The sequence below is a fragment of the Pseudorca crassidens genome, chromosome 11 (assembly GCF_039906515.1).
Source record: "Pseudorca crassidens isolate mPseCra1 chromosome 11, mPseCra1.hap1, whole genome shotgun sequence".
Lineage (NCBI taxonomy): Eukaryota > Metazoa > Chordata > Mammalia > Artiodactyla > Delphinidae > Pseudorca > Pseudorca crassidens.
In genome coordinates this window covers 18,563,416-18,577,657 of record NC_090306.1, presented here as the reverse complement: position 1 = coordinate 18,577,657, position 14,242 = coordinate 18,563,416, and the positions used below count along the sequence as shown (strand labels likewise).

Genomic DNA, 14,242 nt, shown 5'->3' with positions numbered 1-14,242 from the left:
GAAATAACTACCACACAGCAGAATAAAGAAAAAAGAATGAAAAGAATTGAGGACAATCTCAGAGACCTCTGGGACAACATTAAACGCACCAACATTCGAATTCTAGGGGTCTCAGAAGAAGAACAGAAAAAGAAAGGGACAGAGAAAATATTTGAAGAGATTATAGTTGAAAACTATATGGGAAAGGAAATAGTCAGTCAAGTCCAGGAAGTGCAGAGAGTCCCATACAGGACAAATCCAAGGAGAAACACACCAAGACACACATTAATCAAACTATCACAAATTAACTATAAAGAAAAAATATTAAAAACAATAATGGAAAGCAACAATTAACATACAAGAGAATCCCCATAAGGTTAACAGCTGATCTTTCAGCAGAAATTCTGCAAGCCAGAAGGGTGTGGCAGGACATATTTAAAGTGATGAAAGGGAAAAACCTACAACAAAGATTACACTACCCAGCAAGGATCTAAATCAGATTCAATGGAGAAATTAAAACCTTTACAGACAAGCAAAAGCTAAGAGAATTCAGCACCACCAAACCAGCTCTACAACAAATACTAAAGGAACTTCTCTAAGCAGGAAACACAAGGGAAGGAAAAGACCTACAATAACAAACCCAAAACAATTAAGAAAATGGTAATAGGCACATACATATCTATGATTACCTTAAATGTAAAAGGATTAAAGCTCCAACCAAAAGACATAGACTGGCTGAATGGATACATAAACAAGACCCGTATGTATGCTGTCTACAAGAGACCCACTTCAGACCTAGGGACACATACAGACTGAAAGTGAAGGGATGGAAAAAGATATTCCATGCAAATGAAAATCAAAAGAAAGCTGGAGTAGCAATCCTCATATCAGATGAAATACACTTTAAAATAAAGACTATTACAACACACAAAGAAGGACACTACATAATGATCAAGGGATCAATCCAAGAAGAAGATATAACAACTGTAAATATTTATGCACCCAACATAGGAGCACCTCAATACATAAGGCAAATGCTAACAGCCATAGAAGGGGACATAGACAGTAACACAATCATAGTAGGGGACTTTAACACCCCACTTTCACCAATATTCACCACTTTCACCAATTTCACCACTTTCACCCACTTTCACCAATGTATCATTTAAAGCTTGTGTCTCCTTATTTATTTTCATCTGAAATGAAAATAAATAAGGAGACACAAGCTTTAAATGATACATTAAAAAAGATGGACTTAAATGATATTTATCGGACATTCCACCCACAAACTTCAGAATACACTTTCTTCTCAAGTGCTTATGGAACATTCTCCAGGATAGATCATACCTTGGGTCACAAATCAAGCCTTGTTAAATTTAAGAAAATTGAAATCATATCAAATATCTTTTCTGACCACAGCACTATGAGACTAGATATCAATTACAGGAAAAAAATCTGTAAAACATACAAACACATGGAGGCTAAAAAATACACCACTAAATAACCAAGAGATCACTGAAGAAATCAAAGAGGAAATAAAAACATACCTAGAAACAAATGACAATGAAAACACAACAACCCAAAACCTATGGGATGCAACAAAAGCAGTTCTAAGAGGCAAGTTTATAGCAATACAATCCTACCTCAAGAAACAAGAAACATCTCAAATTAACAACTTAACCTTATACCTAAAGAAATTAGAGAAAGAAGAACAAAAAACCCCCAAAGTTAGCAGAAGGAAAGAAATCATAAAGATCAGATCAGAAATAAATGAAAAAGAAATGAAGGAAATGATAGCAAAGATCAATAAACTAAAAGCTGGTTCTTTGAGAAGATAAACAAAATTGATATACAATTAGCCAGAGTCATCAATAAAAAAAGGGAGAAGGCAAACCAATAGAATTAGAAATGAAAAAGAAGTAACAACTGACACTGCAGAAATACAAAGATCATGAGAGATTACTACAGGCAACTCTATGCCAATAAAATGGACAACCTGGAAGAAATGGACAAATTCTTAGAAAAGTACAACCTTCCGAGACTGAACCAGGAAGAAATAGAAAATATAAACAGATGAAACACAAACACTGAAATTGAAACTTTGATTAAAATCCTTCCAACAAACAAAATCCCAGGACCAGATGGCTTCACAGGTAAATTCTATCAAACATTTAGAGAAGAGCTAACACCTATGCTTCTCAAACTCTTCCAAATTAGAGCAGAGGGAGGAACACTCCCAAACTCATTCTATGAGGCCACCAACACCCTGATACCAAAACCAGACAAAGATGCCACAAAGAAAGAAAACTACAGGCCAATATCAATAATGAACATGGATGCAAAAATCCTCAACAAAATACTAGCAAACAGAATCCAACAGCACATTAAAAGGATCTTACACCATGATCAAGGGGGGTGTATCCAAGGGATGCAAGGATTCTTCAATATATGCTAATCAATCAATCTGATAAACCATATTAACAAATTGAAGGAAAAAAACCATCTCATCTCAATAGACGCAGAAAAAGCTTTTGACAAAATTCAACACACATTTATGATAAAAACCCTCTGGAAAGTAGGCATAGAGGGAAGTTACATCAACATAATAAAGCCCATATATGACAAACCCACAGCCAACATTGTTCTCAGTGGTGAAAAACTGAAATCATTTCCACTAAGATCAGGAACAAGACAAGGTTGCCCACACTCACCACTATTATTCAACATGGTTTTGGAAGTTTTAGCCACAGTAATCAGAGAAGAAAAAGAAATAAAAGGAATACAAATTAGAAAAGAAGAAATAAAACTGTCACTGTTTGCAGATGACATGATATTATACATAGAGAATCCTAATGATGCTACGAGAAAACTACTAGAGCTAATCAATGAATTTGGTAAAGTTTCAGGATACAAAATTAATGCACAGAAATCTCTTGCATTCCTATACACTAACGACGAAAAATCTGAAAGAGAAATTAAGGAAACACTCCCATTTACCACTGCAACAAAAAGAATAAAATACCTAGGAATAAACCTACCTAAGGAGACAAAAGACCTGTATGCAGAAAACTATAGGACACTGATGAAAGAAATTAAAGATGATACAAACAGATGGAGAGATATACCATGTTCTTGGATTGGAAGAATGAACATTGTGAAAATGACTATGCTACCCAAAGCAATCTACAGATTCAATGCAATCCCTATCAAATTCCATGGCATTTTTCACAGAACTAGAAGAAAAATTTCACAATTTGTATGGAAACACAATAGATCCCGAATAGCCAAAGCTACTGAGAAAGAAAAATGGAGCAGAGGAATCAGGCTCCCTGACTTCAGACTATACTACAAAGCTACAGTAATTAAGACAGTATGGTACTGGCACAAAAACAGAAATATAGATCAATGGAACAGGATAGAAAGCCCAGAGATAATCCCACGCACATACGATCACCTTATTTTGATAAAGGACGCAAGAATATACAATGGAGAAAAGACAGTCTCTTCAATAAGTGATGCTGGGAAAACTGGACAGCTACATGTAAAAGAATGAAATTAGAACACTCCCAAACACCATACACAAAAATAAACTCAAAATGGATTAAAGACCTAAATATAAGACCAGACACTATACAGCTCTTACAGGAAAACATAGGCAGAACACCCCATGATATAAATCACAGCAAGATCCTTTTTGACCCACCTCTTAGAGAAATGAAAATAAAAACAAAAATAATCAGATGGGACCTAATGAAACTTAGAAGCTTTTGCACAGCAAAGGAAACCATAAGCAAGATGAAAAGACACCCCTCAGTATGGGAGAAAATATTCAGAAATGAAGCAATTGACAAAGGATTAATCTCCAAAATATACAAGCAGCTCATGCAGCTCAATATCAAAAAAAAAAAAAAACCCCAAAACAACCCAACCCAAAAATGGGCAGAAGACCTAAATAGACATTTCTCCAAAGAAGATATACAGATTGCCAACAAACACATGAAAGGATGCACAGCATCATTAATCATTAGAGAAAAGCAAATCAAAATAGAATGTGGTATCACCTCACATTGGTCAGAATGGCCATCATCAAAAAATCTACACACAATAAATGCTAGAGATGGTGTGGAGAACAGGGAACCCTCTTGCACTGTTGGTGTGAATGTAGATTGATATAGGCACTATGGAGAACAGTATGGAGGTTCCTCAAAAAAACTAAAAATAGAACTACTATACACCCCAGCAATCCCACTACTGGGCATAAACCCCGAGAAGACCATAATTCAAAAAGAGTCATGTACCACAATATTCATTGCAGCTCTATTTACAATAGCCAGGACATGGAAGCCACCTAAGTGTCCATCGACAGATGAATGGATAAAGAAGATGTGGCACATATATACAATGGAATATTACTCAGCCAGAAAAAGAAACAAATTGAGTTATTTGTAGTGAGGTGGATGGACCTCGAGACTGTCATACAGAGTCAGAAAGAGAAAAACAAATACTGTATGCTAACACATATATATGGAATGTAAAAAAAAAATCGTTCTGAAGAGCCTAGCAGCAGGACAGGAATAAAGATGCAGACATAGAGAATGGACCTGAGGACCCGGGGAAGGGGAAGGGTAAGCTGGGACGAAGTGAGAGAATGGTATGGACATATATATACTACCAAATGTAAAATAGATAGCTAGTGGGAAGCAGCCGCTTAGCACAGGTAGGTCAACTGGGTGCTTTGTGTCCACCTAGAGGGGTGGGATAGGGAGGGTGTGAGGGAGACACAAGAGGGAGGAGATATGAATATGTATGTATATGTATAGCTGATTCACTTTGTTACACAGCAGAAACTAACACACCATTGTAAAGCAATTATACTCCAATAAAGATGTTAAAAAAATAATATTCATTCTACTTTTAAGTGTCAGAGTGGTCTTTCACAACTCACTCAAACCTTCAATTCCTTAGTTTCCCCATCTACTAAATATGAATAACTTCCATCTTCCTCATTTTAAACTCAAAGAGTATGTTGAGAAAAATGAATCTATGTTCCTAAAACTTTCCCAATCTTGTACAAAAAGTAGATATATTTAAAATATATGAATCAAACCTGTCTACATTTGGGACAATGGCATTTTAAAACAATTATGCTATAACCTTTGGAATGAGCTAGTGTGTTCAAAGTGCAACAGAATTGGAGTTTCCAAGTATCAAAATAAATCACAAGTTGATTTCACAAAGGGTTTATCAGACTCGCACTCATTTTAGACATCAACGTCTGATACAATATAACATTTCAAATAGTCAGAGAAAAAGGAGCTTGATTACCTGAATTAAGCATCATGTTATTTGTCATTTCTGGAAGTGTTCTTGGTGTTAGTAAAAATAGCTAACAGTTCTAACAGTGCTTTCTGTGTTTCCATTCCTATGTGGGTGTTTATTACTTTACCTCATTTGTTGTAATTCTCTCACAACAGCCAAATGAGCTACGTGTTTTTCTTACCGTCCCCATTTTACAAACTCAGAAAGTGCCTTAAGAAGTTAATAAACTGGTTCAAGGTTACAAAGCTAGTAATCAGCAGTGCTCAGATTTCAAGATAGGAAGTTTAATTCCTGAGACACATTTTAACTACTACCATACAACGTTTTGTGATTACTGATCAAATTATTTTAGGAAACTTATGGTAAGATTACAGATTAATAGACAAAATAAGGAAGCAATATGGAAGATTCTCTACCTCAGAACTTTCATCAATAACATCTCGCCAGAGTAGAGGAGTGTGGAGGTACCTGCATTGAAACAGAGAAGCAAATGACTAGAATGTTGGAAAATCTCTGAATCACATCAAATGACGCAGATTTTCTTAAGACTCAATGGATTTAGCTTCATAGAGAGAAGATTAGTAGGAACATTACAATTGAGTTAAAACTTTTTTTTTGTTTTACGCGGGCCTCTCACTGTTGTGGCCCCTTCTGGACGTGCAGCCTCAGCGGCCATGGCTCACGGGCCCAGCCGCTCCGCGGCATGTGGGATCTTCCCTGACCGGGGTACGAACCCGTGTCCCCTGCATCGGCAGGCGGACTCTCAACCACTGCGCCACCAGGGAAGCCCTGAGTTAAAACTTTTTAAGAGCTGTCATGTGATAAAGGAAGGAGGCTGACTCTGGGTTGATCCAAAGACGTAAATAACGGCCCGTCAATAAAAGTTACAGTGTGGAGACAGATTTGGAGTTAATTTGTTAATCAGCCATCATTCTGTGAATGTTCTATCATGCATAGCTTCTCTGGAATGAAGTTCACAAACAGAGCACCAGATGAAAACCTATATCAGAAGTCCCTTTAATTTACTTTCATTGACATTGAACATTTCAATGTGCATCTGTAGTTGTTGTTGGGGGAACTCTTAAAGGGGTAAGAGCAGCACTGGCAGTGGGAAGAAGCCGGAACTTGTGAAATCTATCAGGGAGATGTCCACGGAACCTTAGCACACACAGCATCCTTAGCATGCATATGTAGGAAAAGTTCTTAACCAAGTGTCACTCGCTCTAATTCAAGTAGTAACATTATTTGGAGTGTTCTGGATTACCAGAGCATGAGTAAGTTTGACCAGTTGTTTAAAATAAGAAAGCCCACATCAGGCTTCTGTCAGGTTTACTGAAACAAATAGGCATAAAATTGCTTTGGAGATTGCACACATATACAACTTCTTTCCCCCAAATCATCTAATCATCTGGAAATTGAAAGCGTTTAGACTGGAAATCCCACGCAGTCAGGGATTCTGTGTTCGTTGCTGAATTCTCAATACTCAGCACAGAAACTTGCACCTAGCAGGTCCTCAATAAATAAATAGTCATTGAGTGAAGCACAGTAAATGCGATAGGTAATCATTCCCAGGAATTGCATAAACATGATGATCAGGAGTGAATTGAGATTTAAGTTACAGAACTTCTGGAAATATTTTAAATCTTTCCTGTTGCTTTATGCTTTGACTCCAAAGTCTTGAGTTCAGAATTTAAGAAAATTGGAGATAAATGGTCCAGACAGTTCCTGTTAAAACAGCGCAGCAGCTCATCTATTCCAAAGAGTCTTTCGTTTGCAGTTAGACCTGAGCTTAGTCATGTTTCCAGAAAGCCCTACTTTCATAAAAAGTGGTTTGGATCCACTGCAACTTAAACAGAAGATGGCAATACTAGTGAGCAGACTTCTAGATTTAACAGCTTTCTTAAAAATTAAGAACACACAACCAGACAGCCTGCAGGATACCCCTGAGAAAAGTTTCATTATATTTAAACAATTGAATGTCAGTGCTAATAACCGATTCCTGCTGGGTTGAATTCTTTCCCAACAAAAAGGAAACCATTTAGTCACACTAGCATGTGTCCTCCACGTGAAACATTTGAAGTTGTCTTAATGTGTTGCAGGTGATATTGTCAAGAAAGGGTTGTGACCCTGGAACCACTACTGAACAACTTGGGAGTTGGTTATCCTGCATTTATTCTCTTCCTTTCCTGGAACACTTGATGTGCTCCTAGCCTCTGAATAAAGTATGTACACAGTAGAATCAAACCAAGTGCAATAAAGGGAACTGAAAAGCTGCAGTTGGTGGTATAACCGCTAATGGTGAGACTGGCCTACAGTCAGAAAATTGCTTTTTCTGTGATTTTTCTCTCCTCCATCTGATTTTCGAACAAGTTACATTTTAGAAAATGAAATGTTATATATCTCATTCATTTGAAAGCAGGATGACTATAAATGAGAATATTCTTTAACTCATATTATTCCTGCTTTGGATGTTATAAATAAGAAAATGCTGAACTCCCTGCACTCTCCCCCACCCCTCCCCCACCCCAGAGCATCTAATACTGCCTTGTATGTTCTTAGGTTGATTGCAAACTTTTCCATAATTATACGTTGACCCACTAAAGGGTAAAAAATTAAAAGAAAAATTCAGGCGAAGTGACTAGATCAATTTAGACCCCCTATGGCTTACCTCCCATTTGTGAAAGGGATAGAATATCCTCATGAAATCTCAAAGTACCCCATTCCATTTCTTTGAGGATTAATCAGTCAACAACTAATTATTGTATTATCTACCAGACACATAGAGGCACAGCATTACGCCAAATCTAGGCAAGCCATGCCAAGATAAATACCTTCGTTTGTTTTAAAATTAACCCCGCTGCTCTAACAAGGTAACTACAGAACACGTAAACCCAAATCAGTGATCGATTTTCCAGCAAGTGAATTTGAAAGCTTTGATTGAAAATGTTCTAAACATTTTTAATCTCTCTTTCTTCCTACCCATAACAGTAAAACTGAAAATAAGCACTTATACAACCTGGCCAAATATTTAAAGAATGAGTTTGTAACCAGCAATATCTTAAAATGTGTTTGAGTTATTCTATATGCTACTTAAATAGTTAAACTGTCAGCCTGGGATTTTGTATATATTCCTCATTAGGTTGCCTCTAAGACCCCAAGGTTGGTATATCTGCATTCTAAAATTTTGTATTTTTCCATGGTTTATATACCCCATAAAATGCCTTGAGAACTTTATGAGGGATGTTACATTAATATGTGTTATTATAAATATGATTTAAATATCTAAAGCATTACAGAGTGATTACTGTTCAATAAGGCAGCATGCATAAAATGGTTATCTCCACACTGTGCTTAGGTTTCTACAATATAATATAATGAATTGTTCGATATAGTTTGCATGCTATTTGTCTCTGTTTCTTCCTGGGCTCGAGGGAAGCTGATGTGCAATCCTTTAACAAGATGATCATAAATTGCAGAACAATAAACAGCCCTTGAGATTTTTAGGTAGTATGTTGTTAGCATGCAATCCATCTTGGGAAACTTGATTTAATACTTCAAAGGAACATCTCTGACAAGGCTCAACATTGTTTTAAACTGCTGCTAAATCAATTAGTACATTGGAGAATCCTAATGTCTCTGCCTCTTTCCTAGCCCATCCCAAGAACATTGGCTGGTTATTTTGTAAAGCAAAAGATTTAGGGAGCCCCTGCATGGATGCACTTGGGTTCCCCTGGAAAACATTAAAGGTGATCCTGCATGAAAGGAAGGATCAGCCAGCCTCCCTAAATCATCAAGATCAGTGAGGGTGTCATCTTCAAAATTCATTTCAATTTTTCTAAATTACCCTTCTTGTGGCCAAGAAGGATAAATTTAGATAAAAGGTAACTATTATTCTAAAGTCAAGACTATAAGTCAAATACGCTTCCCCTCCAAAATGTATATATATTTGCTTTTATTTACACATTTCTTTTGGTGTATATAATGTATCTTGTAACTATGTATATTCGTATTATATTGGAGAATCTCAAGACATTTATAGATATTGTCTAATCCTCACACATCTATTATCTCATAAAGTAGAAACAAACGTTAAAAAACCAACAAAAACAAAACCCACCCTGTGGAAAAAGAGATAATGTCAACAATTTCTTAGTTCATGATAGATCATTCATTTCTTTTTTCTACTGCATGAAATGTAATAATTAAAGTAACAATTGCTATGCAAGGAGGATCATGACCTCCCCTTAAATTTTATGGTATTTCCTGCTTTTCTTAAATGGTGTCCTTTTATTTTTCTACATTAATTTACTGAAGACAATTCTCGGGCAATTCCTCATCTTTCTTTCTATCTTTTGTTATGCTGCAATACTCTTGCTTTTTCAATATCTCCCAGACCCAGCTGGCCCCTGTTGCCTGCAGGGTGAAATCACAGATTGTGTTGAGGGGAGACACCCAGCTGTACCCCTCAACCATGCTTTCCAGGACAAGTTCACTCCACTTATGCATCTGGGACTAACTGGCTAGATTAAGAAACAAAGCGAAATAAACAAAGCAGTTAATCAGTCCAACTAAAAGAAACTTTTCGTTTTCCCTTAAACAACAAGGCCAAGTACCTGTTTTACCTGACTTATAAAAAAAAAAAAAAAAAAAAAAAAGCAGCAGCCTGTTCTGGCGATGTGTAAACACAGTCAATGTTTTCCTCAGCCCAAGGTTAGTTTCCTCTGACAAACGGATAATTTCAACATTTTATGTCTGTTCTTTCCTTTAAAGATGCATAGGGTATGCTTTTCTGGAAGCCGTCTAAACTTCATATTAACTCCCATACATAATGGGAATCCTCACCTTATTTGCTCCCCTATGTAATGGAAAGCCAAAAGGTAAAAGCTTTCTTCTCCCCTCTCCAAATAATTGAATGAGTATTTAAGTAGCCTGGTTCATAATTTAGAGTCAGGACGAAGCTCATTTTTCTCATCCATAAGAACTACAAACAGTGTTATATTTTGCTTTCTTTATAATGTTATTTCTAGACAAAGTGAGAAACAATCAATTTCTAAATTACATCTCTTGCTTCGCTCTATTGCTCCTTTTTGGGGCCGTTAGTACAGTTAAATAATACATTACAATATAACTGACAATAATTGCTCATGTGTTTTAAAAATTTATCAGTCCCACGTGTATATTTGTTCGGTCTCACTACAATACTATAATGCAATTTGGCAGATTTTCCTCATTTTATGTAAGGAAAAATGGAGGCATAAAGTGGAAAAGCAACCAGAGGAACAGGAAAGAGCCAAGGCCAAAGTCAGGTAATTTAAATATTTTAATACTTTTGTAGGGTTTTGATTGGAAAAGAGGCTTAGCGTAAAAATGGAGAGAATGTTTTGGTATGAGGTGTCTTTTAAAAATTAGCCAAGAGTTCATTCTCACACTTTTTCTCTTTGTCCTCTGAGGTATCAATGAAACTTTATTACATACTGGTGCTTGCCAAATTCAGCTGTATTTAGCTCAGTAGTCCTTAATAAAAGAAGTGATTCTGATCGCAGAATTGGTTTCAATAAATCCTATTCCCGCGTTATCTTTCATGGAACCTAAATGACATCTTCCTCATAGTCAAACCTTTCAATGATTTCAAAACCAAACAGGACTTGCCACACAGCAGGGGCTCCAAGGTTAGTACCTGTTTCATTGATTGTTATAGAAACCACTCTTGTTCAAAACATGAACTCCCAAGATATAAGGGGGAAAAATGACATGGTAGAGCTTCTTTCTTGTCATTTCCTTTCTGTCCTGGTCCTATTCAAGTGTCTTTTCTACAATTTTCTCCTTTCACCTCATTCAGATGTATCTCTGTAGAACAGTCCGACCCCATTTTTAAGTAATCAGAGGCTCATGGCTCAGTGTGTAGGTTATTCTGGTCCACTATTATCATTACTTCCTGAAGCTTTTGGATGCCCTAGTACCATTCCTTTTCTTGTTAGTGTCTTTATCAGAAAGTGAAAACAAAAAGGCACTGAATTGAAACCAGTTTGTTTTGTGAATTTCTACTTCTATAGAGCCTTCCCAAAATGAATGGTTGAAAGATTTATTCTCTTCACTGGAGTAATCCAAACTTTATATACCATGAACACAGACAGTTAATAGTTAGGTTTTTAAAAAATAATCATATCTTCAAAAATGCTTTCTATCTACCCATTTCCAAGTCCCTGTTATTCAACAAACATTTCTTGGTCATTTTGTTTTATTAGTTGCTGTACATAAAAATTTTTAAAGTGGAGACAACACAAAATGCTCTAATACAAGGTAGTGTATTATATTAGTATAAAAGTATATTAATTAAATGCTACATATTACATTAATTAATTTATCTATGCCAAAGTGGGCATAGAAAATTAATTCTCTGGGAGAATCTAGGAAGATTTTATAGGAGAGGTGGGTTTTGAGTTTGGTGTTGAACGATGGAATTAGATTGTAGACTTGAATACTAAGCTAAGACATTGATTTTATTCTATTGTAAAAGAAAGGATTGACTTAACCTTTGGAACTTTAATATCTCCATCTGTATTACCAAATTGAACATAAAACATGAAATGATATTGACCTGTTAAATGGTAGGAAGACATACCTGGCCTGGGGCAATGACTAGACTCTGAACACAAGCACTCTCTCCACAAGGATGACAGCACCCGAAGGACAAGACTTGCTCCGCAAATTACATGCAAGTTGGAAAAAGTAAAAAAAAAAAAAAAAAAAGAAAAAGAAAGGCGTCACCGGTGATTTTTAAAGGTAGAGAATAAGAGGATCCCACGACTTAATTCATAACATTTAAGTTATTCTCTAATTGCTTTCTATTCTTAAATTTCCTCCAGCCTTTTGATATTTAGATTACCTTTTACTTAGATTATCTTTTATTATCCTGTAATAGAACATGTCTGATTCTTTGACTTATCTCTCAAGTAAAAACTGGAACTTGCAAGTCAGAGTAACCGGATGATGCTTTTAAAAAGCAATGCCATCAAAAGCATTTGAAATTAGTCCCATTTACTTTAAATATAGGATTTTTACAAATGGATCTTAATAAACAGTCTGAAGGTAATAGATATGTTAAACTGCAGAATCCTAGTCATCATCATTGACTCTCCACACAGAGACCCTTTACCAATTCAAATGCCTTTCTCAGACGCTTGCAACGCCTCTCACGATGAGTTACTATATTAATTACTTTACTCTTACCCCCAATTTTTCTGAATATATATTAGTTTCCAAGTACTCTGCCAGGAAGTGAGGACAGGAGGATAGGAAGTGCCTAACCCATCTTCAACGATCATAAGTTTTTCTTTCTGTGTGTGATTCTGAAGCATTTATTGCCCTGATGGTGCAGGGTGTTCACTGGGCAGCGTGGCTGCAGCCCACCTCCTCCCTTCCCCCCCCCACGTGCTTTTACACAGGTGTGTAAAGGGGACCCTTTTATTGCAAAGAGATTTTCAGTCTCTCAGGGAATAGAACCAGGGGCTTTTCTCCGGCCTCAGTCTCGGGCACTGGCTTTCAGAGACAGTTTGTACTTCCCTGTCATCTCCTTGGGCAACGGCACGAGGCCCGGGCAGGGCACCTGCCCCTTCATCTCACAGATGCACTCCCACTTTCAGGGCCCAGAGTGGGCTGGGTGAGAAAGCTGAGTTTTCTCCTGTTCCTCTTTCCTGAGGGTTTCCTCATTCTTCCCCAGAATCTTTTTGATGTGCTCCACGATCTGCTTATTGCTCTTGGTCTCCACGCCCATGAGGACTTGCTCCCCAGAATCCCAGTAGAACCGCAGGAAGGGTGTCAGCGTCATGTGCTTAAACATCATGATCTGCACCCAGGGGTCCTTGTACTGGATCGGAGGTACGTTGAAAACCACGAATTCCCTGGCGCCTTCGCCCAGCTCCCCGTGCGTGTTGTAGTTCACCGTCATGACCTTCACCGAGTCCTTGAACACCACGTCTCCCTGGCGCAGGTACTGCAGGGTGCAGCGGATGGGGAAGCAGCCCGTCACAGGCACGGGTGCGACGGAGGGGCCGGACCCCCTGCCGCGAGCCCAGCAGCGCGAAGAGACGAGCGCAGCCGATGCCTCCAGGGCGGGCCTCGCGCAGCTTCTCCAATGATCATAATTTTTAAATGAGATTTTTCTGAAATGAAAATACTTGAAGGCAAGAAACATGTCATATATATACATCTGTATATCCCCAATAGCTATGAGTACTAGCAAGTTACCTAATTTCTCTGGATCTCATGTTGATTTTTCAGAGGGTTATCTTGGGAATTAAATGAGTTAGTGTATCTAAAACTCATCATAAACACTCACATATTATACAGGCATACCTCGTTTTACTGTGCTTCGCTTTACCGTGCCTCACAGATACTGCGTATTTTACAAATTGAAGGTTTGTGGCACCCCCGAGTCGAGCAAGTCTACCGGCGCCATTTTTACTAAAGCATTTGCTCACTTCATGTCTTTGCGTCGCATTGTGGTAATTCTCTCAGTATTTCAACTTTTTCATTTTTATTATATTTGTTATGGTGATCTGTGGTCAATTATCTTTGATGTTACTACTGTGACTCACTGAAGGCTCAGATGATGGGCAGCATTTTTTAGTAGTAAAGTATTTTTTAATGAAGGTGTATGTACATTGTTTTTTAAGACATAATGCTATTGCACAATTAGTAGACTACAGTATAGTGTAAATGTAACTTATGTATGCACTGGGAAACCAAAAAAAATGTGTGACGCGCTTTATTGTCATGGGTATGAAACAGAACCCACAATATCTTTGAGGTATGCCTGTATTTATTGTGCAGAGTAGATGTTCTATTGAGGTTTAGTGAAATGAATGACTAATTTAATTGGGCCCTCTCTTCTTTGCAGTTTCTAGATTGAGAATTAACTTCTCACTTACCAAACGAACTTATT

The 14,242-nt window shown here is 37.3% G+C and overlaps 1 pseudogene; it reads right to left on the bottom strand.

The window, feature by feature from the left end:
• Positions 1–12,763: 12,763 nt before the first annotated feature.
• On the bottom strand, positions 12,764–13,492 carry LOC137202719 (small ribosomal subunit protein mS25 pseudogene; annotated as a pseudogene).
• Between the last annotated feature and the right edge of the window lie 750 nt (positions 13,493–14,242).